The sequence below is a fragment of the Gallus gallus genome, chromosome 4 (assembly GCF_016699485.2).
Source record: "Gallus gallus isolate bGalGal1 chromosome 4, bGalGal1.mat.broiler.GRCg7b, whole genome shotgun sequence".
In the NCBI taxonomy this organism is placed as follows: Eukaryota; Metazoa; Chordata; class Aves; order Galliformes; family Phasianidae; genus Gallus; species Gallus gallus.
This window is the reverse complement of record NC_052535.1, coordinates 42,539,317-42,563,173: the sequence shown is the minus strand read 5'-3', so window position 1 is coordinate 42,563,173 and position 23,857 is coordinate 42,539,317. Positions and strand designations below refer to the sequence as shown.

General features: G+C 36.5%; 1 protein-coding gene across 1 annotated transcript in view; it reads right to left on the bottom strand.

Annotated features, from left to right (window-relative positions):
- The window catches only part of GALNTL6 (polypeptide N-acetylgalactosaminyltransferase-like 6), a 429,682-nt gene that overhangs the window by 199,989 nt on the left and 205,836 nt on the right, over positions 1-23,857 (bottom strand). The window lies entirely within an intron of this gene.

Genomic DNA, 23,857 nt, shown 5'->3' with positions numbered 1-23,857 from the left:
TATGATTCCATGATTCTATGAAAAGTTAATCAAAGGGAGAGTTTTTCTTCATGAAGTTTAGCCACACATGGCAGTGAGATGAAAAAACAAGTAAAACCCTTGCTCATCCGTGTCTTGTCATTTTCACATATTTAATAGTAGGAGAGAAGTCAGTCATAATTAAACTACATTTTTCCCTTCCTCTAGCTAGAGAAAACATTTTTTTATTTTCTTGTTCTAAAAAGCTGTGTTTATGATAGGCAATAGGCAAGTTCTTGCAATTAATTGCTGACTAACATGCTAAACAGAGTAATTAAATCGTTTATGAGAATGCTGAATTTTAAGTACTGTATTATAAACTCTCTATATAATCCATCTTTGTAATCCAGTACAAATCTGCTAGGCAATCAAAATTCAATTAGATTTAATCTACTGATGTTCAACAGATATATCAAAATAATGTTTACAACACATAGTTAGAAATCACTATCCTTTGCCTATCAATGAAGATAGTTTTGGAAGGCAGAATTACAAAACCAGGAATCCGCTGTCCAAATCAGACAATTATTTTGACTAATTCGAGTACTTAATTTGACTTCAATTTGAAAATCTAGAAACTCTTTCATTACTTTTCATTTAGCATCAGCAACATTTCTAATTAGCATGCTTTATAAGTAATCATTAGTCACTCATATAATTACAACTCACATAAGTATTCAAGTGAGATTTGAATAGTGTTATTTTAAGACAGCTTAAACCTATGGTGTCAGAACAGGAGCTTTCAAAAGAATTACAAAAACAACAACAACAACAAAAACAACACATCACTTAAATGGCAAGATCTGCAAGCTGTCTTTTCCAAATGATTTTTCAGTTCATGTTTAAAAGTGGGGAAATAGTAAGTTTCTGTAAGCTGTATATGAATTGGTTGGTATCAGCCAAAGATGCTGGAAAAATCAGAAAGCAATATGAACAGTTCACTGTATTCAGAAAAAAATAAAAAATAAAAAAATCCAGAGAAAACGTTACAGCAAGCACAGAGCAGTAGAAGTTTAAAGAAAAAAAAAAAAGAGCACAACATGCACCCAGGTTTGGAGACACCCAGTCCATATCACTGGCAGTGAAAACAGATGCTGCATGGACCTTGCTTATCTGTGTTTAACTGATTCACTTTAAATAACAAAACTAGAAAAGCTGTTTCATAGGCTACAGTGGTGTTCAGAGATTGGCACCACACAGAGAGAATCCCCAGTATTTGCTAAAGCTGCTGCTGGAAAACAATCAGATAACTATGGCAAATTAACTTCAGGTAAAACAAAACAAAAAGATATCAGTAGAAAGGTATGGAAAAATATAATCTCTCCATATCTTGTCCTGCTCTGAAATCAACTTTGTGTTAGAACTCACTCCAGAAATGTAAAATTATTTTTGGCCTTTGGAATGTGATCAGCATGGGCCATTATCTTGAAGTAGACGTGCACAAGGCCTCACATTTCCACCCAGGCTGCACAGCATCCTCCTGGGGCTGGCTTTGCTGCACCCTATGACTATGAGTTGGCAGAGCCAATGTGATGCATACTGTCCACAGAGAAAGGAGGGAATCAGCAGAGCCCAGCCATGCCAGCTATGTACCTCAGGTGGTAAAGCTGAGGCAATTTAATACCAGACCAACTCAAGAAGCTGGAAGGCCACCTAAAATTTTACAATCTTATATGAGTTCAACAAGTTGGATTTAAGCATATATTCAGTACAACAGGACACTAAATCTCAAGTACATTGATGTCTGTCCTTTGCTTTATTACTTTTAGTGCTCAGTAATCCACACCTGCCTCAGTGACCAGCAGTTTCCCAGTCCAGCAGTCTGCCAATCTCTAAACAAAGATTTTGCCCAATAGTCTGATTTCTGCATAGAGCCCACCATGAACTTATCAAATGCAACTTTCCATTCAGCTTTATTCATAATAAAAAACACTTTCAACAATGTTCAAAGGCATAAGGCTTTTATAAAAGCAAACTGAATAGAAAGTGATTGGCTACCAACAGTCACATAAAAATTGTTCTTCTCCACTAGAATTAGCCTTAGCTGAAAGTAAGCCATCTCTCAGCTCAAGTCTACACTTCAGCAGGGCCCTGCACACATAAATCAACACATACACAAGTGAAAAACAGTAGTAGCTGCTACAGAAAATGTCCTTTCTTCCTTTCTTTTTTTTTTTTTTTAAACAATGATTCACACATTTAGTGATCTAAAATAATTCCTGGTTCTATTTAAACCACTTTGCCTTTTACCTTTTTTTAAAAAAATATATATATATCTTTTTGTAAATTGGCTACATTTCTGACTCTGAATCCTGCGTTCTTCCAGTTACTGAGTCCATCAAATCCCCAATAATATATGTTGAAGTAATGCACCATGAAACATTTGCCTGGAGCAGTTCTTTTAAAATTTTTCAGCAGGATCCTGTCAAGCCTCGTTAAGGCACCAAGTGGGTATTACAAGATAAAAGACTTCCTCAGTGAAATTGATTCTGATGTCAAATGTATTCTAGAAACATCAAAACAGCACTTAAAATGATATCTATTTATTATCTGTTTTCAAGTCGAAGAAGTTATTACAACTTTTAAAATGGAATAAAATGACCCAAAGCTTACTTTTCCCACAGATTCCAGAAAAAAAAAAAAGAGCCTTTTTGCCATCATATGCCCAAAGGAGATTAAAATATTTTTTCAAATTAACTCAGAGTTGTATTACTTAAAAGGGTATTTTCATAATAGCTGCACCAATTTTTCCATAGGGTGCACCATACTGATTAAGCCCGAGCACATTTTACAACTACAATCACAGGTGTAGGTTGCTGGAATCTCATGTTAAAGAAAAAGAAAAATATGGGTGCATAGACATTGTTTTAAAATGACAAATCACAACATTTTACATGTTATTCTTTCTATGGTGTCTGACATATGTGGTCACGTTCTACCTAAACAAAATTTTATTCCACCTGCTTTCAATTGCTCTATTTACATGTTTGGCTTAGTAACCTGACCTGCAAAGGATACACAAGACTTCCTCCGGGGCTCTTCTACACTCTAATCATTTTTAAGTGGACCAGAAAGTGTCTTTAACACCTTTTATGTATTTCAGAATGAGCTTTCCAGTCTTATCTTGAACTCATCTACACTATTAGTATACACAAAAGTGCCTGCTAAATCCTGCTAAATCTGTTTCATAAAAAAACTGCCCTTCCTTTGGTTTACTTTGAACCCATCTCTTGCCAGATTCATTTGTTGTCATATAAATCATTCAAAAAAATCATTCAAACTGACATTCTTTTGCTATTGTACAATATAAATAATACTTATCAATCAATAGGTGCTAAATAAGATTCCATCACGTGCACATTGAGGATATGCAAGCATATAGCAGACAAACTTTAATCTCTGTATCAAGATAAACTCACAACACATTTTAAAAAATGTCAGGTTATATTTCAGTATGTGAAAAAAATTGCATAATAAAGAAATTAAGTTTGAGTAAGGAATGGTAGAAGAAGAAATACTTGAAAAGGATTTTCTGAAATATTCCTGAAAAATCTTTAGGATTCTATGTACATACCAGCTTGAATCGTAACACATGCATTAAAAGCTGAAGTGATTCAGACAGTTAAACATTAAGAGTAACTGACATGACATTGAGCATAAATTAAAAACTTTTATTGGTGTTGAAAAGTGTCTTAGCACTTCATTAAAGTGGTTCTGCAGGAAGATACGGTTCCAAGAAGACAATGCCAGTTAAGATTGAAGTCTGTCCCATAATCATGAAGCTACTACAAGAGTTAGAGCTTTTGCATGCTTGTTGCTCACCTTGCTTGCTTGGTCAGTACAACTGAAATTGAAGAGCAAAATTTTAGACAATAAAAAAAAAAATAGAATAAATCTAAGTAATTAACTTTATAGTAAGAAAAAAGTTTGCACTTTGTACATAAAAAAATGTGTTTTGTTTTGCTTTTCCTTCTACATTAATTTATCTTGCATAGTTGGGAATTAATAGCATTGTATTACCTATCTCCAAATTACACAATTACAATTTGTCTTGTTTCTTCTGGCACATGACTGTTACACATCTATCTAGCATATCTTTAAGAAACACAGAATTAGATATACTTTGGTTTAATGGTTACACAGCACTATCACACAGCTGGGGAATAACCTAACTATACAGCATTTTCTATATGAAAATGGTAAATGGCACAAGTTATAAATAATCAAATAGGACAGTATTGTTAAGTCTTGACCTGGAATATCATCAGTTCATGTTTGATCATCTTCTTTTACAGACTTCAGTGCATGTAACTTCTCTAACTTTTAACATTTTTTTAGCAATGGTAATTGGATCAGCAAATGAAGAAGTGACTAAAAAAGAGCTCAAGTGAATACATACTCTGAAATCTTGATCCCTGCTTGGCTGCAATTGATTACTTTAAAGTACTATTGTTGCTAAGTTCTGGTCTCAATTCTTAGGCTAGCACATACTGGAATTATATTGATGAGCTTTGCATTTCTCGCTCAGTCACAAGGAACGTGCATGCATGCACTCCTTGTCCTTAAAATAAGATCCATGGCCTAGGAAATGACGTTGAAATGGGACTACAAATACCTGTATTTCTGGTTTTGTTTGTTTATTTGTTTTTTAAATAAAATTTAACAACAGATGTAGAAAATAATACCTGTTCTGATACAGCACTTAAAAGCATGTGGCCTCACTATGTAAGGGCAACAACGTAAGTTTATGTTGTATGCAACAGACATTCAATTACACATGAAAAATTGGCTATCTACATGCTAATCTACCATTTTGTATTCATGGGATTGAATGCTTCAAAGGCTACCCAAGCTGCTTCATTTCAAAACCAGAGCAGAAGGTGAGATTCTTCCCTTCCCTCCCTTTAGAACAGCACAAGATCGATTCCGTAACTCCAAGAACACTAAATGTTACATTAATTTTATTCAGTTTCCATCTTCCAATATATTTTTCTGCTCTTACACAGAAGTGCTTAGGAAAAATGATCAGCAACAAAAAACACAAAGATGCTGATAAAGGCTCTGGAGAAGACTAGTGTAACACTCCTGTGAAAAAATGCACATCACTTTGCCACTCACCAAAACTTTTGAGTTAGAGTCACCTCAGGTTTAAATTTAGATTCAGTTTCTTGTAATCAAAGCACACACATTTTAAAATGGTGTGGGTTATTAGACAAATTCCTTCTGCCACCTATCGTTAATTCACAGATATACTCCCGCAGCCCAGCTAGGTACAATATTACAAGGTTTTCTCTTCATTCTCGTATCCAGAAACATGCCTCGGCATCTAAACTTAACAACACATAGTCCAACTTAAGTATGTAACGCTGATTTAAAAAAAAAAAAAAAGTAATATTTTGATACTCAAACTACATAAATACTTAGAGAATTTAATCTCTTCTGGAGAGAGATAGGCATTAAAGAAGCCACAACTGCTGGGAAATAAGTATTGCTACAAATGGCCTGACCACTTTTGCTTCAGAATTCTTGCCACTAACCAGAAGATTTTAAATCCACGCAGTATTCCTACCAGTGAACCTGCCTTTAAAAAACGCATGTCCTCTGCAACCTGCGGGAAGTCTGGAAAGCTGAGATGATACTGAACTTCCAGAGAAATGTGCCACCAGAAGTGAAGACAGAATGTACTGCAGAACACCCCAGTCAAAACATTAGAAAGACCATAACACAGTTTCCTCTCTGTTTCAATAAAGAAGAAAATTATTGTGCTTACATACACCCAATAAGTTATACGCTGTAAGTATTTGGTAGCTACAGTTTAAGCAATGCAAGTCAACTGTAAATGAGAAAATTTTCACTTTTTTTTTTTATTCAATAAAATCCTTGAGATAAAAGATCCACCTACACATTTTTCCTTCAGAAAGAATAAAAAGTCACCACTACTGCAATGCAAAACTATTACTAAAGAGGATTATCAGATTTTCTAGCACTTTTGGCCATATTGACACATGCAGAGGAATATGTTTTACTGTATGTTGACTGTTACAACTTAGAACTGAAAGACTTCTGGAATTTGTGTTTTGTTCTTTGGAAGGAAATTGACTTGTTTTTGAGCAGTGAAAAAGACTTGCTGCTTCAATAAGATATAATAGCCTAATCTAACGTTAAGAAGAGTAACAGAGAAAAGATCACTATACAGATCACTTACAAAAAACTTGCATTTTCACTTCATTCTTAAACCTATTTGTTAGGTCTTTCTGGTTTTTTTTTTGTTTTGTTTTGTTTTGTTTTGCCCAAATTGGCAATTTGAAACATATTGCCAAATAACTTTCATCAATAAAACTAATTGATTTGCCATACATACTTGATAACTTGACATCTGTTTTCTGTTGTTACTATCTTTCTTTCAGCTATTCTACTTTCAGCTGTTTTTCACTAGTGGGTCAAGCATCTACCTTCCTGTAGAAGCAGGAAGAACTAGCACAGAACTAGCACATTATTAAGGCAAGCAGTCTAATCGTTCTTTCAAAATTATCCAAATAAAAAATTAGAGGAATTAAAGAGAAAGAAGAAGAAGATAGAGGTCAGATAGTAAGAAAGCTCTGGGGGCTGGCACCAATCAACACTGCACTTATTTTCCCCTCCAAAATGACCTTGCATATTGTCTTGTCAGAATATGAAGCGTAGATGATCTGTAACCCAATGAAATTTGCATGCGATGAATACATGTTCAGAAATAGTCCAGATCTGTGAGACTGTCACTTTTATGATTTTAATAATCATAACTCAGTTTTATTGACTTATTCGTTTGCAAGGAAACTAATTAACTTTTAAATGTAGCATCTCCTTAGGGAAAAAAAATGTGTAAGAGATTGAAGAAAATTATGATTCAGAGCCCCTAACCATGATGGAGTGGTGGTGAATTAATGAATGTGAAGGCAAACAGCAGCAACTTTAAGTAAAATTTGGCTTTAATTCTGATATTGCACTTACTTAGGAGACTCTGAATGTCCGCACCTCAGTCCTAGTGAGTGTGACTAGACTTTTTGGAAGGACAAATTTTTCCACTAAGCAGTCCTAGAAAGAAGCCTTCATTGAAAGGAATGTGGTCTGAAACATAAAAAAGCATACCACCAGCACTCTAATGAAAAAAGAAAACAAAAACTAATCAAAATCAAGTTTAAATGTTAGTTTATACCATGTTTCATTCACTACATTTATTGCAGCATCTCTGTGCTCAAAAATCAATTATACTGGCACCATTTACTACTAAAAGTTTATCTATACATATAAAAATACAAGAATGTTACCAACTTGCACCTTGAATTGTTATGGAACAGTGTTACCGTATTCTTTGTGCATACCAAGTCATTCTCTGAATCTATGTCCTTGAATGATGTAGTACTTATGTAGTAGAGACTAATCAAAGCTGACTAACAAAAAATAAGATAGATTTACAAAATTTTTTTTAGGGTGGGATGGGGTTATTGTAGGAACTTATGAGATTAAGTTAATTAAGTCTGAGAATGTGTTATACTTGACACTGTACAGACTAAAATATGTTCCCTGCCCTGTCACCTATGATTTCATTAGAACAGAACGGATAAAGAAAGGATACTTTGGCTATTGAAGATACAATTTACCAAAATACACAGGTTGGCAGTAAAGGCAAGAACTGCCCAAAGATGCCCAAACCTCAGCTCAGTGCTCTTTGCAAGAAATACTCCTTGTCCACTGAGCACAGTGCAAGGTGTGTTCCACAGCAAGTAACTATTTTGTGCTTCTTTTATCCTTCCAAGTTACATCAGCATCTATGACCTCTATGCTGGTCACTGGCCTTTGAGGCTAATTCGCCCCAGTTTTACTTTCTGTACTTGAATAACAAAGCACTATCATAACAGAATACAAACAAAACAATTTTGTATTAATTCCTGAGGACAATGCTTGAACATGAACTTAATAGCAATGCAGGGATCACGGAACTATAGAATCTTTTGAGTTGGAAGGGTTCCTTAAAGGTCAGCTAGTCCAACTCCCCAGCAATTAACAGCAACACCTTCAGCTCAAACAGGTTGCCCAGAGCCTGGTCCAGCCTGACCTTGAATACCTACAGGGTTGGGTCATCCACCACCTGTCAGGGCAACCTCTGCCAGAGCCTCACCACCCTTATTGTAAAAAATTTCTTCCTCATATCCATTCTAAATCTTCTCTCTTTTAGTCTGAAACCATTTCCCCTTCTCCTATCATAACGGACCCTGCTAAAGAGTCTGTCCCCTTCTTTCTTACAGCTGTCATTTAAATAATGAAAGGCCATTATCGGGCCTCCTGGAACCCTCTCTTCTCCAGGCTGAACAGCCCCAGCTCTCTCAGTCCATCCTTGTAGAGGAGGTGCTCCATCCCTGGGATCATTTATGTGGTCCTCCTCTGGATGCTCTGCAACAGGTCCACATCTCACCTGCACTGAGAACTCCATATCTGGATGCAGTACTCCAGGGTGAGGTCTCACAGAGCAAAGTGGCAGGGTTACCTCCCTCAACCTGCTGGCCACGCTACTTTTAATGCAGCCTAGGGTATGGCTGGCCTTCTGGGCGGAAAATGCATACTGCTGGCTCATGTTCAGCCTGCCAGCCACCAGTACCCCAAGTTCTTTTTGGCAGGGCTGTGCCCAATATTTTCATCTCCCAGCTTGTATTGGTACTGGAGGTTGCTGTGATTCAGGTGCATGATCTTGCACTTGGTTTTGTTGAAACTCATGAGGTTCACCTGGACCCACTGCTCAATCTGTCTGTTTCTCTCCGGATGGCATCTCGTTCCCCAGGTGTGTCAACAGCACCACACAGCTTGGGATAATCTGCAAACTTGATGAGAGTGCACTTGATCCCACTGTTGATGTCACTGATGAAGACATTAAAGTGCACTGACCCCTGAGGGTCACCACTTGACACTGATCTCTATCTGAACATCAAGCCATTGACCACCATTCCTTGGGTACAATCTTGCAATGAGTTCCTTGTCAATCAAATAGTTTGTTTCAGATTATGCCCTTTCAGTTTAAGAGTACTGAATGAATTGTGTCATAATCATGCCCTTAGTTGAAAAATAACAGCAGATCATGTAGTACTTGTATGACTATCTTCCAGCTACACAGACACAACCTGCGATCACAATTCTGTGGCAGTCAAGGCAGAAAATTTCACAAACAATGAATAATCCATTTTCATGTTATAAACCTGCAGGCAGCTCTTTCAGTACTCAACAATATAACCATTTTGGAAAAAATATTACTTTTGCTTTTTTTCCAAGGTAAAATCATTTTTATCTACACTTTCATTCAGATTAACGAGTAAGCAGAGCAAGCTGGATTTTAATTATCCCATCAGTTCCATCATTGTGGGAGTTCCGTTGTTCCCTTCAGGATAATCAAGGTAGATAAATTAATCCTCTCTTCTTCTGATACTTCAGTCAAATGAAAACTGCATATATGCAGTGGGAAGTAGCATGATCGCAAGAGAATTATTTATATTTTTAATTAACTTATTAACATTGTGCTATGACACCGATCCTCATCACAGATTTTATATTCCTGTACAATAGAGAAAAAAGTAAAATGGAACTGGAGCTCAGGTGCAAGACTTAGAATGTTAATACTGCACAGAAAAATAGTTGGTTCAAATGACACTCTTTAGAATAACTGCACTGAAGATCATTTCTGGGTAATGAAGTGCTTGAATTTTTGTTAAGATTCTAAAAAGGAGATTGGTGTGAAATAATTGCCCCTGACATTCCTCTGAAATAACAAAAGAGTTGAAATTATATACAAACACCACTAGTTTGGAAGTTTTGCTTACATGCAGAATACTGACCATCTTCTGTGTGGTTTCGGCTTTATTTGTTATTTTTTTAAAACATATATGGATATGTATTTGGGGTACAACACTTCTTCATAGAATTTTATGTGATGACAACTTCCATTTTAAATACACCCCATCAGCACACTGGTACACTGAAATGTGCTACCAACTCCAACAGATGATACAAAAAAACACCCTATAACAATAAAATGCAGAAAACTTCAAACTAACATTATAAATTGCTTATTTTCCAAAGGTTACAATTTTTCTGAGCTGAACAAAGAGTCTAATTAAACTGCCTCTAATAAAGGTGACTAAGCTTTGTGACAAATGGCAAATCTTTAAAAACGTCCCCTTTAATCTAAAAACAATGCCAAAAGCCAAAGATGACAACTTGTGGGAGTGAGCACTTTGTGTTTTCATTACCTGTTACCAATTTCATTGAAATGTTTGAAATCTGTGTCCTGTTCTTTAATTTACTAATGCACTCCAGAATTAGATTAATAATGGAGGATTGCTACAGGAATTCTGCAATTCTTCTGACAAGTTCTGTTATTCAAGGTCACTCTTACAATTGTATTTGCCTTGTGGGCAGGCACAGGTGCCTGCTTTCACTGTTAAGAAAAATCCTCCTTTCTGGAGTGTAAGTGTCAACAAGTATCATGAAGTGTAAAGAAATGCTTGGCAAAACTGTCAGATCCTGACCTCTCCGTAGCAGAGAGAGGATGTACAGCATTGCACAAGATTCCCATTTAAAAACATGTTTATTCAGCACCTATTAAAAGCGGGCTATGTGCCCACCCTCACAGATGGTTGTAAGCATTCACCACTGTACTATCATATCACTTAAATAATGTGAGAGTCAAGGGCAGGATTTCTTCTATGAGAACATTCACATGCTGTCCCATTTAAAGTCATCTGCCATTGTAAATTCTGCTGTGAGCTAAATTAATCTTCAGAAAGTGTGAAACTAAATTTTGCAGACAAGTAAAAGAGTACTCGTTAGAGCAGAATATAAGGAAAGAACATGAATCCAATTGCCTTGAGCACTTTCTGCGCTCAGCTCCCTTACCCATCAAGGGTTATAAAAGTTTTAAAAATACTATCCTATTTTATGTAGGAGAAAAACATGTTAGAGGACATTTGCAAACAGGTAATTCAATGTACTGAGAATTTTGGAACCAGAAACCAGTACATATTGACACAATACTCTTAATACGTATCTCCCATTCTAAAAGCAGTGATTTAGCTCAGCCTCCAGCTGAGAGCACGCTAGTTGGGTGCTGCAAAGAATTGAGATTTTCCCCCTTTCCAACAGCTGCTTGTCAGACAAAGTTTGTTTGCAAAAAACAATACATGCTAATGTTTCCTGAGACTTTTAAATGTCATCTTCCTAAAGCTTTCATGGGTGGAGCCACATGCTGACAGAGATTGATCAGGAGCAGTAAAATAGGAAAACATTGTGCATAATCTAGTTACACTAAAGCAATGTAGCACTTGATAAACCATGATAAGGTAGTACTTGATGTACTGGAATATAAAGGTCAAATTAATTTCTAAGACTTTTTTTTTTTTTTCAAGTAAACTAATTTACTAGAGAGGAAAGTGTGGACAAAAGTTTGGTGCAATTCAAATACTTCCTCGAATAAGTTCTAAATAGGCTTTAATAACACTCTGGGGCCTGCATCTAATGTACTGCAATAGCAAAAAACACTTCAGATTTTAGTCAAAAGTCCCTGTGCTAAAATGAGAATAATCTCTTTGCCAGTTGAAATCCACTGCATTGTTTGTCAGTATCAGTTTCGAGCTAGCATTTCCCGACAAGTTTACCATAATATGTGCTGTAATTTAAATATCCCAAGAGAAAAACAATAGTTTGACAACTCTATTTTCTACAGAAGCTACAACAAATACAAAGAGCACAGTAACACTGTTTCATAGACAGATTCCACAAACCACTGTTCTTCAACATAGTTACCACCAATAACTGCATTTTCCCCAGCAGTGAACAAGAGTCTGCATGCTGTGCTTGTAAAAATCTGCACCAGCGGAGGTGCCCCACTGTCCCCAATGCTGAAACACACTGCCTTACTGTGCTCACACCGTCTGTTTGGTCTCCAGAAATGTTTGACAAGCTTTGATGAAGGTCAGTGGGTACAATTTTGTCTGCATGGAGGAATTCAACAACACACCTTTGCTCCATATGCACTTCCATGTTAGACACCATTCAGTCAGACTGCCCCTCTGCTGCCATCTGTCACACAGTAACAACACATCATGGAATACTGGTGGGAAGGTTCAACCTCTGCTGCTGTACCACCAAACATCTGCCTCTACTGTTGTGAGCCAACTTAAGGCATTACTTTTGGAGCAGCCCTTGTATTTCTATGCCACTGCCCTAATTGGATTTTTTAAGGTCTACCTAAAATTATGCACAGACTATCTCACTTAGTGACTTCAAAATGTTTGTATGCCCCTATGTTTCAGTTTATCAGTGTGTGATTTTCTTTACTTTCACAAGGGTGAACCAAAAGCTGATCCAAGAAATTCTGAGCCTTTTTGCCTCAAAGTCTAACATTGTGATATTGCGAACACGATAGCTTTCTGCTATCGGGGTAGTACCATAAGATTTGAGTGACACTACTCAAAACAGAGGAAAAAAGACTCCATCCTCTACTTTCATTCTGCTCCCATTTTCCTTGGAAAACTTCATCTCATCGCAGCTGCAACACAAAGTGATAATGAAAACTGATTTCCTCTTCTTATCCCAAGGAGGGTAAGGAACCTTCAGCATAAGTCCTCTCCCTAGCGTTGAAGCAATTTGTTCTCCTAAAGCTCCCTTCGCTTTAACCATAATACTGCTGCAGCAAGACACTGTTGGCAACATTATTTTTTGTAATGGAAAATCGTACATTCCTGAACTATGCAATTTGGACACTTATAAGTTACTATTAGAAATCTCAACTGCTTATTTTCAGTGATGTTTGCCTCAGACATTTTATTGTGAGTGATCAACTACCACGTCTGGTACAGCAAAGATTTAATACAACTAGTGATGTTTATTATGCAGAAAAAATAATCCAAAATAATTATCAGGATATCAAAGCTCCTGCATCATGCAACAAACTCACCCTTTGAAGTCTATGTTTGATTTTTATGTTTAAAGCTGAAGTCAACTAAAAACTCCCTCCTTTTTCACCTCAAGGAGACATTTTTAGACAGACTCAAGGAAAAGAAAGGCTGTGATGATTGAAGTTTCCACCATGTTCAATCAGAAACTGGCATGAAAATGTCATTTTATTTTTCCAAGAGGTTAATCTGAACACATTTCTATTTAGAATTATTATTAATATTCAGCTAGGTTTCGTCTAGAAAACCATGATATTAAATGCCAGATTATTTGAAGAACAAAAGAGGAAAATGAGCGGGTCTTTCAATGACAGTCTAGCATTATTTATTCTACGGTTTTCAGGCAAGCTCTCAAAATTCAGTGCTGATTGAACTGAATTGATGCTGATGAGTCTGTATGTACTGCATGTTAAGATAACGTATGTTTGCCTTAACACAACTGTTCAAAATTTCCCCTCTTGTCATTAATTTCCAATGCCTACAATATCAGTTAAAAGTTGCCCTCTGCCACTCAGGGAGCTGTAGGCCAATGGCTCCACGTATGTAACTGTGAAGTGCTTCAGGATGAGAACTCTGTCTAAGCAACAATGCACTGTTGCAAAATACTTCACTTAATTGGGGTATGCTGAACTGGGGCTGTCATTTTATTAAGAACTCCCAGGAAACTGATTTAGCTAACGATATGGAATAGAATTAAGTGTTACTGAAACAGGACACTATTAGCACAAAATCAGTATAACAGAATTGATCTTGAATAGCATTAAGTAATGTTTAATGAAGTAATAAATAGAAATCAATTGCTAGCCCTTAGCTTAGAACACAAGTTTCCAAATAGACATTTAAAGGACAGACATGTACTCGAACCACAAGTAGGTAACACTTAAGTAGGGATGGCCTCAGGAAATCTCAAACCCAACTGTTTCATAGGCAGATTAAAAAAACTCAGGTTATAGTCAGAAGGATGAACAACCTTTTAGTTAGCGAGTTGATCTGCTGACAGTAAAAATGCTGTCAAAAAGGCAGCACAAAGCAATATATCTTAAGAGCACTTTCAAAGACTACAAGTTGTGATTTTATGGTATTGTACTACCTAGAAAATATGCACACACCATATACACATACATGCTTACACACAAATGTAACCTGAATGTGAGAACAGTTACAAGTAAGGCAAGCAGTCACCTATGACCAACTTCTTCAACCCTGCATACACTACAGCCCCCTGCCTTTGAAATTATTTCTGATGTTGTTCTTTCCAAAATAAATAAACAAATAAATCATTCCTTGACAGTGGACATCAAGCATAACTGAAGCAAAGTGCTTCAACACAAAAAGTAGTAGTAATATTAATAAAAGAAATGCCATATTTATCCAGAACTGACATCAATAATTTTCAATAGTATTGTTGCCACAGAAACATGCATAAATCATTCTGAAGCTTGTATCCGTTTATCATCTCCAGCCAACTCAGTCACTATGACTTTGGAATAAATGAAGCCTGTTCTGTGGGCCAAAGCATTAATCAATCTTGCCATGTCATTTCATTATTTCTTCAGTAGCAAACCAAACTCTGGACGCTCATTTTATAAAGTACACCCAAGAGCATCATAAGCATAGAAATTAAAATGTTGTATGCAAGCAATATAAAATACAAAAAAGAATATACTGTACAGATACAGTGCATAGAAAATACAGTACCATGCTAAGAATTATGGTTTTCCGTAATATTTTCATGCTACCTTCTGTGAGATCAAATTTGTCTGGTCTAGTTCTCATGAGGATCTCACAAAGAAAGCCTTCCCCCCTGCATTACAATGCCATCTCATCCCACCCAATTACTGTCAAACAATTTTCACAGCTACAGGCTCATATCTGAATTTGTTTCACATTTCTTCTCAGTAGAAAGTAGAAACGGATTTATTAAATCTATAAGGGCATCCCAAAGTTTTACTTGAATCTTTTCTTCTAAAGAAAAATAATATATAAAAAGGGAGAGAATAAGAGATTTGTACATTTCAGTTTGCAGAAAAACAAAAATAAAACACAGATCCACTCATCAGTGGAATCATGATTTAGATTTCATATGGGATAATAACAAAAAGTTATGTAAATACCAAATATACCAAATAACAAATACCAGAATGTTGATGCTTATGAGAAACTAGAATTCATCCGGATGCATCATACACCAGCCATTTTGAGATGGCTTCCATTTCATTCTCTCACCTCATCTAAAGGAATAATATTTTGAACTCAGCTTTAAAATTCAGATAAATGGGAAATCAAAGTGAGAAAATAATTTATGAAACATCTATCTCACATAATTCTTGGGTAGGGAGATCGAAGGAAACAGCAGATGAATATCTGCCCTTTGAAAGTGTGGATAAGAGCCTACAAATCCAGGATCAGAAGAGAAAGCTGGGAATAAGTTAGAGACCAGGCTTCATTCAAAGTACAGACTTCTCTGAATACAATTCTTTTGGAATTACCTGAAGTGCCCGAACTCTATCTCTGCAGATTAACATGAATAAGACCCAGGAACAAGAAAGAATACAACAACCATTTGGTGCTCCACTGTTTTATGAGATGGAAGGGAAAGAAGAAAAATGAAGTTGTCTACAGATTCTCTGTAGTGTAGGATGACTAACTTTTATGCTGATAAAATTTACAAGTATATTTCCATCTCTTCTGAGTGGTGTCTAATCAGAAAACTGATAGCACAACTCCAGGAAATCTTGCAGTGCCTTTGCACTTCCTCTTCCCATATGTTCCATAGAACAAAAAACAGTTAAGGAAATGTAAAACTATCTGTGACATTCTCTACTGCAATATTTTAGCTCTATCTAATGAAACAGATTGTAAGGTATATACTCATGTAGTAAGCCTTTAATAGACTTATTGGCAGCTACTATTATGTTACTTATGGAGCAGAAAATTTGTTTAGTAAAACAGATTTTCTGTTGGAATATCATGCTAAAGTTGAGAGCATGTCTAATCTCTTGTTGAGAATGTGTACTTCACAAGATTGAGCCCAGACACTTTGTAAATGGTGATTTTTTTTTTTTCAAAAATCATACTGTTCATGCCTAACAAATGCATAATTAGATGAAAATTGCATGTATTCATTCCCACTCTGGAATATCAAAGTAACACTGTTGTATACACGTGCCTTCTGTTGGTAGCAATTTAAAATGACAGCCCAGACGGAGTCATCATCTATCAGTGACTATCACATCCTTCTGACTGACTTTTTTATATAGTTTCTCCAAGAATTCACTATTGGCCACAAAGTGTTGTTTTAGAAATTTGTCCTGGACAGTCTTCATATTACAAAAGAGGTCCAAAACACAACTACATCACAGAAAACAGGCACCTTGGAGCTTGTGGAGCAAAACAGTACCACTTTGTTGAAGTTAAGTATCAACCATTTTCCAAAAAAATCTGCATGATATACGTTCAAGTCCATCACCACTGATCTAAAGAAGATGCATTTCTGTGTTTGTGGCTGTCCATTCATCAAGGGTCACCTGTTACTAAGCAGGATTAGAGAGGAAATAATAAGAGGATGCAGCTTCATTATTCTGTGTTAGAGGGGAGAGAAAGCAGGATGGAGATATACAGGAAGAAATTTATTCTGTGCTATTGTGCCAAGACAGAAAGTGTACCAGACAATTTCATAGGAAATCAGTCCCAGTGCACCATTTAATAGATTAGAAGTCTTTGTGTAAAATAGCTTTCAATCTACTATGGGTGTCAGGCTTAAAATCGAACAGGCAATTACACACATCTATTCAGATATAAATTATTCAGATTGCTTGAAAGCACCTTTAAGAAAGCATGCTTCATGGAACTCGAAGAAATTAATAAAAGTCAAGAGATTAATGGAAACTTCAGAAAAACTAGAGAACGTATCTTGCGCTGTGAATTTGCAGTGACCAGTTCATCTTTCCACTTCAGTTAGTTGATCTGACAGTATGCATAATCAAGAATTAAATAATGGCAGCCCTATCAGGTCACAATCAATTCCAACTTAAACAGGAAAAAAACCTGAGAACACAGAAGTCTAAAATCTTTTCCCTAGCACAGAGCTGACACAAACACGATGCTATCAGAAATTCTCTGTTAGCCATGTGATTGCGAAGAAGACCCCTGACCCCACTCTATGAAGATTCAGTGGCAAACAGATACATTCTGCCAGGTGCTAAAAAAGATACAAAGGGAAATATCGGACCTCCAGTTGTCACTAATAGCCAAGGCTTTTGGTCAAACGTTTTCAAAATTTAACTTTCCCTGGAGGGTGAAAAGAATGCTTTCTTTAAATGTCATTCGGCCTCAAGGTAGGCTTTTCTAGAAATGCTATTCAATTTCTTCCAAGAAGTGACTTAAGACTTTTATTTTAGTTTAGTTTTTTTAACTAATTACAATGGAGGGGAGAGAGGTAATCACTCTGCTCTCGGGAAACAGAGAATAGTTGCTATGTTTTGGGCAGAGTTCCACTGCTGCTTTTGTAAATGTACTAATGAGCCATTGTCACACTTGTGCCAACCTGGCATTAGCAGTTACCATAAATTTACTGCAAGAACACTGCTGTTTGTAATTAGCTCTTCATTACACAATCAGACTGATTTAGAGAAGCTCTCATATGATTTGCTCAGCAAATGAAGCAATATAATTACACCTCACTTGAAATCAACAAATTAGACTGCTGTTTGCAATTGGCTGTATTATTGTGCTGTTAGCACTAGCAATTGCAGGCCTGTTGTGGTCTTCAGCACTTAAAGTAGGCATAATTGAAGTACAGAATATTTTTGAATTTGCAAGATCAGCTACATAATAATCACAATTTTTTTGCAATTAAAAAGAGCTAAAATTTGTGTCACAAATTCTCTGTAAGTTTAAGTCTCAGTGGTGATAACACCTAATAATACAAGCAGAAATCAGCTTAAAATTGAAGTGAGGAAGTAGGGGAAAATGTTTGCTCTGTAGCAATTTATTTTGTAGACTGCATTGAAGACTTACATTTACACAGATCAAAAGGAGTGCGGAGCTACTAGCTAAGTTTTTGTTTTCATGCTTCCTTAAAATTAGTGTGACAGTCCTTGTTGGATTTTTGTTTGTTTGTTTTTTAAGTATTACGAAATGCATTTGAAACCTCTTTTCCAAGTACATGATCCCATGTCAGCCTTCTGGATGATAAAGAGCAACAGAGGACTCATTCAACCATCTGAAAGTTGCAAAGAGTAAAAGTGGTTAACCAATAATGGTTCTTCTCCGATATGATCACCTGGGGGCCAGGCTGTACCAGGGTAGAGGAAAACTCAGCGCTGTGTTGTACATCCAACTGTCTTATTATAAACACAGTAACATCAAAGCAGTAAAAATATAGAACAAATGTTACAAAGAGGAGGCAAGAGATTATGTGGGGCAGAAAAGAAAGAACTTATAAACAGTCTACTTAGGAGGGACACTGAAGAATAATTCAGTACATTGCTACTCTAACGCATCAGATAGAAAGCTGAATGTTTTGAATATACTGTCTGACACTGAAGAGGCAAACACAGTAACAACTGCAGTATTTGCTATGAGGAGGCAGCCTGGCACATTCGCAATATCTGAGAGGTAATAAGCTCCTTCATTCTCCCCTGGCAGGCATTTGCCCTGTACCCTCCTACACACTGCAGAGTTACAAAATGTTCTGAGTTGTGGATTACGTCCATTTGCCTAGAGAAACATCAAGAAGCTAAACACTTGAAGTCCATATGCATATAGATTTACTTGAAACAAACTCTAAACAAACTATAAAAGACTGACAGGCATTTTGGTTGCTGAGAAACACTGTAACATTCATTTTTTTAGAACTGAATACAAGACAAGACCATTGGTAAGGCAACTATAAATAGAACTGGTCAGCTCTGATATTCTCAGTATTTGGCAATCTTGCATCCAACAGTGTGGAGAAATTTCCTTTTCTACGCTGATTTACTTGAAAAAAATGGGCTACACTGATACAAGTTGTAATTACATTGTTAAGCTTACTAGTGCTTATTGATGAATAGCTCTGTAGTTTGTTTAGAAAACAGGAAAAGTCTATGTCTTCCTACTGAGCAGATAAGGGAAGTTCCATCGAGTCTTTATATCAAGTAGATAAGGGAGATGTGGAAGCAAGTGCTGTACAACTGAGGCAAGGATCTAACAGCACACGTGAAGACAGTGGTCAACTAGAGAGCACAGTGAGGAAGACTACTGACAACCACTGAAGCAGTGCCAGGACCACCACCACAAAAAGACTGAGCATGTGCAAGGAGGTGGAATCCTATGTTAATAACCTTGGTAAGAGTACGAAATACGTACGCACTGCCTGAAAAAACCTCTGCATATGTAACATGAGTGATGTATATAAGCTGAAGATCTTTTGTGCCAGGTGGAAGGATCCCCTCATGTATCTGGCACCGAGAATAAAGAACACTTACTTTCTAGCACTCCAAACTGAGTCTTAGAGCATGGCTGTCTAACCTTTTGGCTTGTCTGGGTCACAATGAGAAAATAATAATTGTCTTGGGCTGTATATAAAATATATATTAAATTTAGCATATTGAAGTAATAAAACTGTTTTTAAATGTATTTTTTATTAAAACATAGAAACCAGAGATCAACAGAAACATAAAAACAGTGGGATGTTGGACATTCTATTAGTGAAACCAACGCATCAGGCTGGCTTGATGGCAGTGGTACCATTCCTAGTGAGGCCTCAAGGTGTTCAACAGATTTTTGATGAAATATTACTCTTCCTATGCTTCATCCTTGACAACAATTGTTCAATTGTTCACAAATGTGCATACTACCAAGACGTGATTACATGAATAAAGCATGACTGTGAAGCAAGGGATACTTTTTCTCTGGTAAGATGGGACTTAGGAAAGTCTGGTAAGGAGACGTGAGCAAATTTTTCTTTGAGTTGAACGTCTGATTGCAACTCTATACATTCCATATGAAAATTTGCAAGTAATGTATTTACATCAACTTAAAATACAGTTGCAAATATTAAAAAAAAAAAGGAAAAAACACATTTTTTCCTGAAATCTTGAAATCTATTCTTAAAATAAGGTTCAAAATCAGCAGCTTTACTCTCCCCCTTTTGTTCTTTTAATAGATTTTCCTGTATCTTCAGTTCACCGAGCTACAACCTGGTGAAAAAATTGATTTTTAGACAATTTTTTATTATTATTTTTTAAATCAGGACGCATTGTATCAGTCCTGCTTTCTATGGACTGCTTAAAAACTCATCATCAGGAAATGGCTTTCATTTGTTTGCAATCAGATTTTCTATAATGTAACTAGCTCTTATAACAGAGCCCATTTGAGTTTTAACTTAATTTTTTATTGTTGTCGTTGAGGTGATAAACTTTTTTCAGTCCCACTACTTTGTCTTTACAAAGCATTCCTTGATACGCATTGAATTTGGCAGCATGTTTCTGCATGTAATGTCTTCTCATATTATAATCTTTGAAAACTGACATGGTTTCCTTGCAAATCAAGCACAGTGCCATATTATTTGTCAGCGCTGCACTGCACCCTCCCCATGTCCCAGGGCTGGGTAGGACTGCTTGGTGGGGCAGAGCCACTGCCATGATGGTGTGGCAGCAAAGGGCATGGGCAACAGTGCAAGCAGAGCTGGGCTGCATGCAGCATGCGGCCTGGACATGCCTGTTCTAGAGAGTTTCCTGATAGACTGATTTACAGTACCACCACAACTACATTACTGGATTTATTTATTTTAAATTATGGGCACCCTTGTGTTCTCTAGTAGTGATGGCTCTCAAGAGATTTTAGGAGTCCTCAAATTGTAGTGCTCCAAAAATACTAATAACAGGGCTCCTACTAAGCTGATGAAAAGTAGCTAATGGTTGGCTTTAAAAGAAGAGTAGGTATAGCAGGTAAGTGGTAGAAGGAAGTCTTAGATGTTGGGACAAAAACTGAAGTACAGCTTGCAAACTGACACACACCTAATAATAAATACTTTTCAAAGGAGGGAATCTTACCAAAAAGACTGCTGTATAAAAGCCATTAGGAAAACAGGAGTACAACAAATCTATGCATGTTCTATGCTGCCTGCGTTCACTGTGGAAGAGTCTGTAGTGATTTTCACACTAAACTTCTTCATAGATAAGGTGGAAGAACTGTCTCAGAATGAATTCCTAGTAGAAGCAACTGTAATAAAGTCTATAATATGATCAGTTACAAGATAGCAGAACCAGAAGCTATATCAACTTGTAGTTTCAGGGAATTCTAGCATGAAATAATTGAACTGCAACTTCAGTACCTGAAATATCATTTAGCACTTTGAGATTAAAGAAACTAGGTAGTAAACACTCACTCAACATATAAGATTGTTTGCACCATCTGGGAAACTACAGTTCTGTAAGTTTGTCACCAGTATCAAGAAAACTGATAGAAAGCTTAAGAAACTAAGGAATTCATGCACAGACTGATCATAATAATGGATAATATGGATGGATAATATGATATTACATATAATCTATGTTACCTTTACCAAACATAAAAGGAGAGAGCAAGGAAAATGCTAAGGAGGGAAAATCCCACTCATGAAAGGATTAACAGCTAATCATAAGATTACTGGTAGGCAAATTGCTAGTCCTTACATCAGAGTAAAGCCAACAGTGAAATTCCACTCAGATCTGCTAAGGACTTCTTTCCAACAGGTATATATGAGTCAGAAAAGGATTAACAATGGAGGGACAATTCTTTGTCTGGCAACATACAGTTTTCAGACTAGTAAAAACATTGTAAATAGTTCAATCAATACCTGGATAGCAGAAGAATTTCAATATAGACAAAGTAATTCACTTGGGGAAGAGAAGGATAACTTTAATACACGTGATTGACTTTGAGCTGACAACTACTAAGAAAAAAAAATTGATATTGGCTATAAATAGGCATCTCATTGGAAATGACAACTCAGTGCTCACTAGTAATCAAAATCAGAAATGGAACATAGAGAACAAAATCTCTATGCCACTCAAATCCATTGTCTGCCTGTATCTTTACTACTACATACTGTTCATTCTCTCCGTCATTATCAGGGATAGGCAGAAACAGCAAAAGAGCAAGAGATTGTAAAAATAAATAAATAAATAAATTTCTGATCAAGGAATAATAGAAATAGGAGATAGATTAAGTCTCCACTCTAGGAAAGAAGAGACTCAAGACTGATAGCCTGTGTGAAATTATGTATGATGCAGAAAAGGTAGAAAGATCTCTGACTTTCTTTCCTGATCTTTAAGGTAAGAACTGATAAGTATCACAGCAAATTAAAGTGAACTTAGCAGATATTTGTTCTACTCAGTATGCATTAAAATACACAATTCAGTGCCAGAAAACATTGTTTAAAAGGATGACACAAACTCATGGTAAAGCCACCCAGGTTAAATAATTCAGCCTCAAAGTTCCTAAGACAGTTCCTAAAACAGTGCTATGACCCTATACAATAATTCTTACATTCCACGGAAATTAAGAATTTAAGTGTCCCAGACATCCAGTACCACCTTTACGGTAGATACTTTATTTTTCCCCAGCAGAAGTGCTTTAAGAAGTATGAAGATTGCTTCTACACACATTGACTTTCACACTCTAGAAGCAAACTAAGAGCAGAGCAAATAGCATGTGGCTAATAGCACACATCAGCATGAAACAGGAACTGTTAGCAGCTTCAAATGGTCATTTAGTACTTGAAATACCCTAATTCTCAGAACATATGCTAGAAGATTTTGCAAGTTAGTTCCATGGAAAACTATGTGCATTGCCAAAGAGGATCCACTTGTCACACAAAAATGAAAAATTTAATCATGAACAGAAAAGCATAACTGAAGGCAAGCTTCATTTAGACTAAGGCATTCTTCAGTATTAATGGTATCTAGCAGAGATGGCTTGAAAAGATAGATAATAATGTCAGGTAACACACTGATCTATACTTCCACATGCCTTGGAGTAACTCCTACCAGTACTAGGTGAGATTAGGATCATGCGGTGTTTATCTCTGTGTGTTACCTGAACAAAACACCAGTCTGACAGATAATCCCTTAAAACCTGTGTGGTACTAAGGAGTAGGAATTTCTTTAATTACGGTGCCAGATGCATGAGGGAAATTGCTCCACCAAACTGTGCATCCCTGGCACAGAAGATCTTCAGTTTATATACATTACTTGTGTTACATATATAAAAGGTTTTCCAGGACAGCATATATGCATTCAATACACCAGAATCATTAACACAGGGTTCTGCTTCATTGCACTTGCTCAGTCTTTTTGCGGTGGTGGTCCTGGGACATCTGGGACCGTCTCTATATCTAATTAGGGATGGAAAGTTCTTTTGCGGGATGTTTGGCTCACTATAGCCCAAAGACTATTTCTTACCAGTTCTCACCTTCAGAGTGGCCTTCAGAATTTGCAATCAGCTGTCATACAACAGGACAAAATGACAACAGGAGAAACTCAGCTCCAGAGAGTTCATCCACACAGATGTTATTTTCTATTTTAAATTTTACACTAGTGTAGCAGTACTTACACCTGTTTACTTGCAAGACAGGTGTCTTTTTATCGACTAGAAGATGGCTATCCTACACTCCATTCTGTTCTCCAGTTGTGCACAACCTCACCCCTCTTCAGCAGGCCACACTTGGGCCATACTCCATAGAATCATGAGTAACACTGTAGTATCTTTACAGGTTTATATATACATATATATATAATTAAAAAAAAAAAAAAGATCTTTAGATAACAGTACAAAGCTTTAGACATTGTGCAGAGCATATAACCTATTTTCACCTCCTTTCTCAGAAAATGATG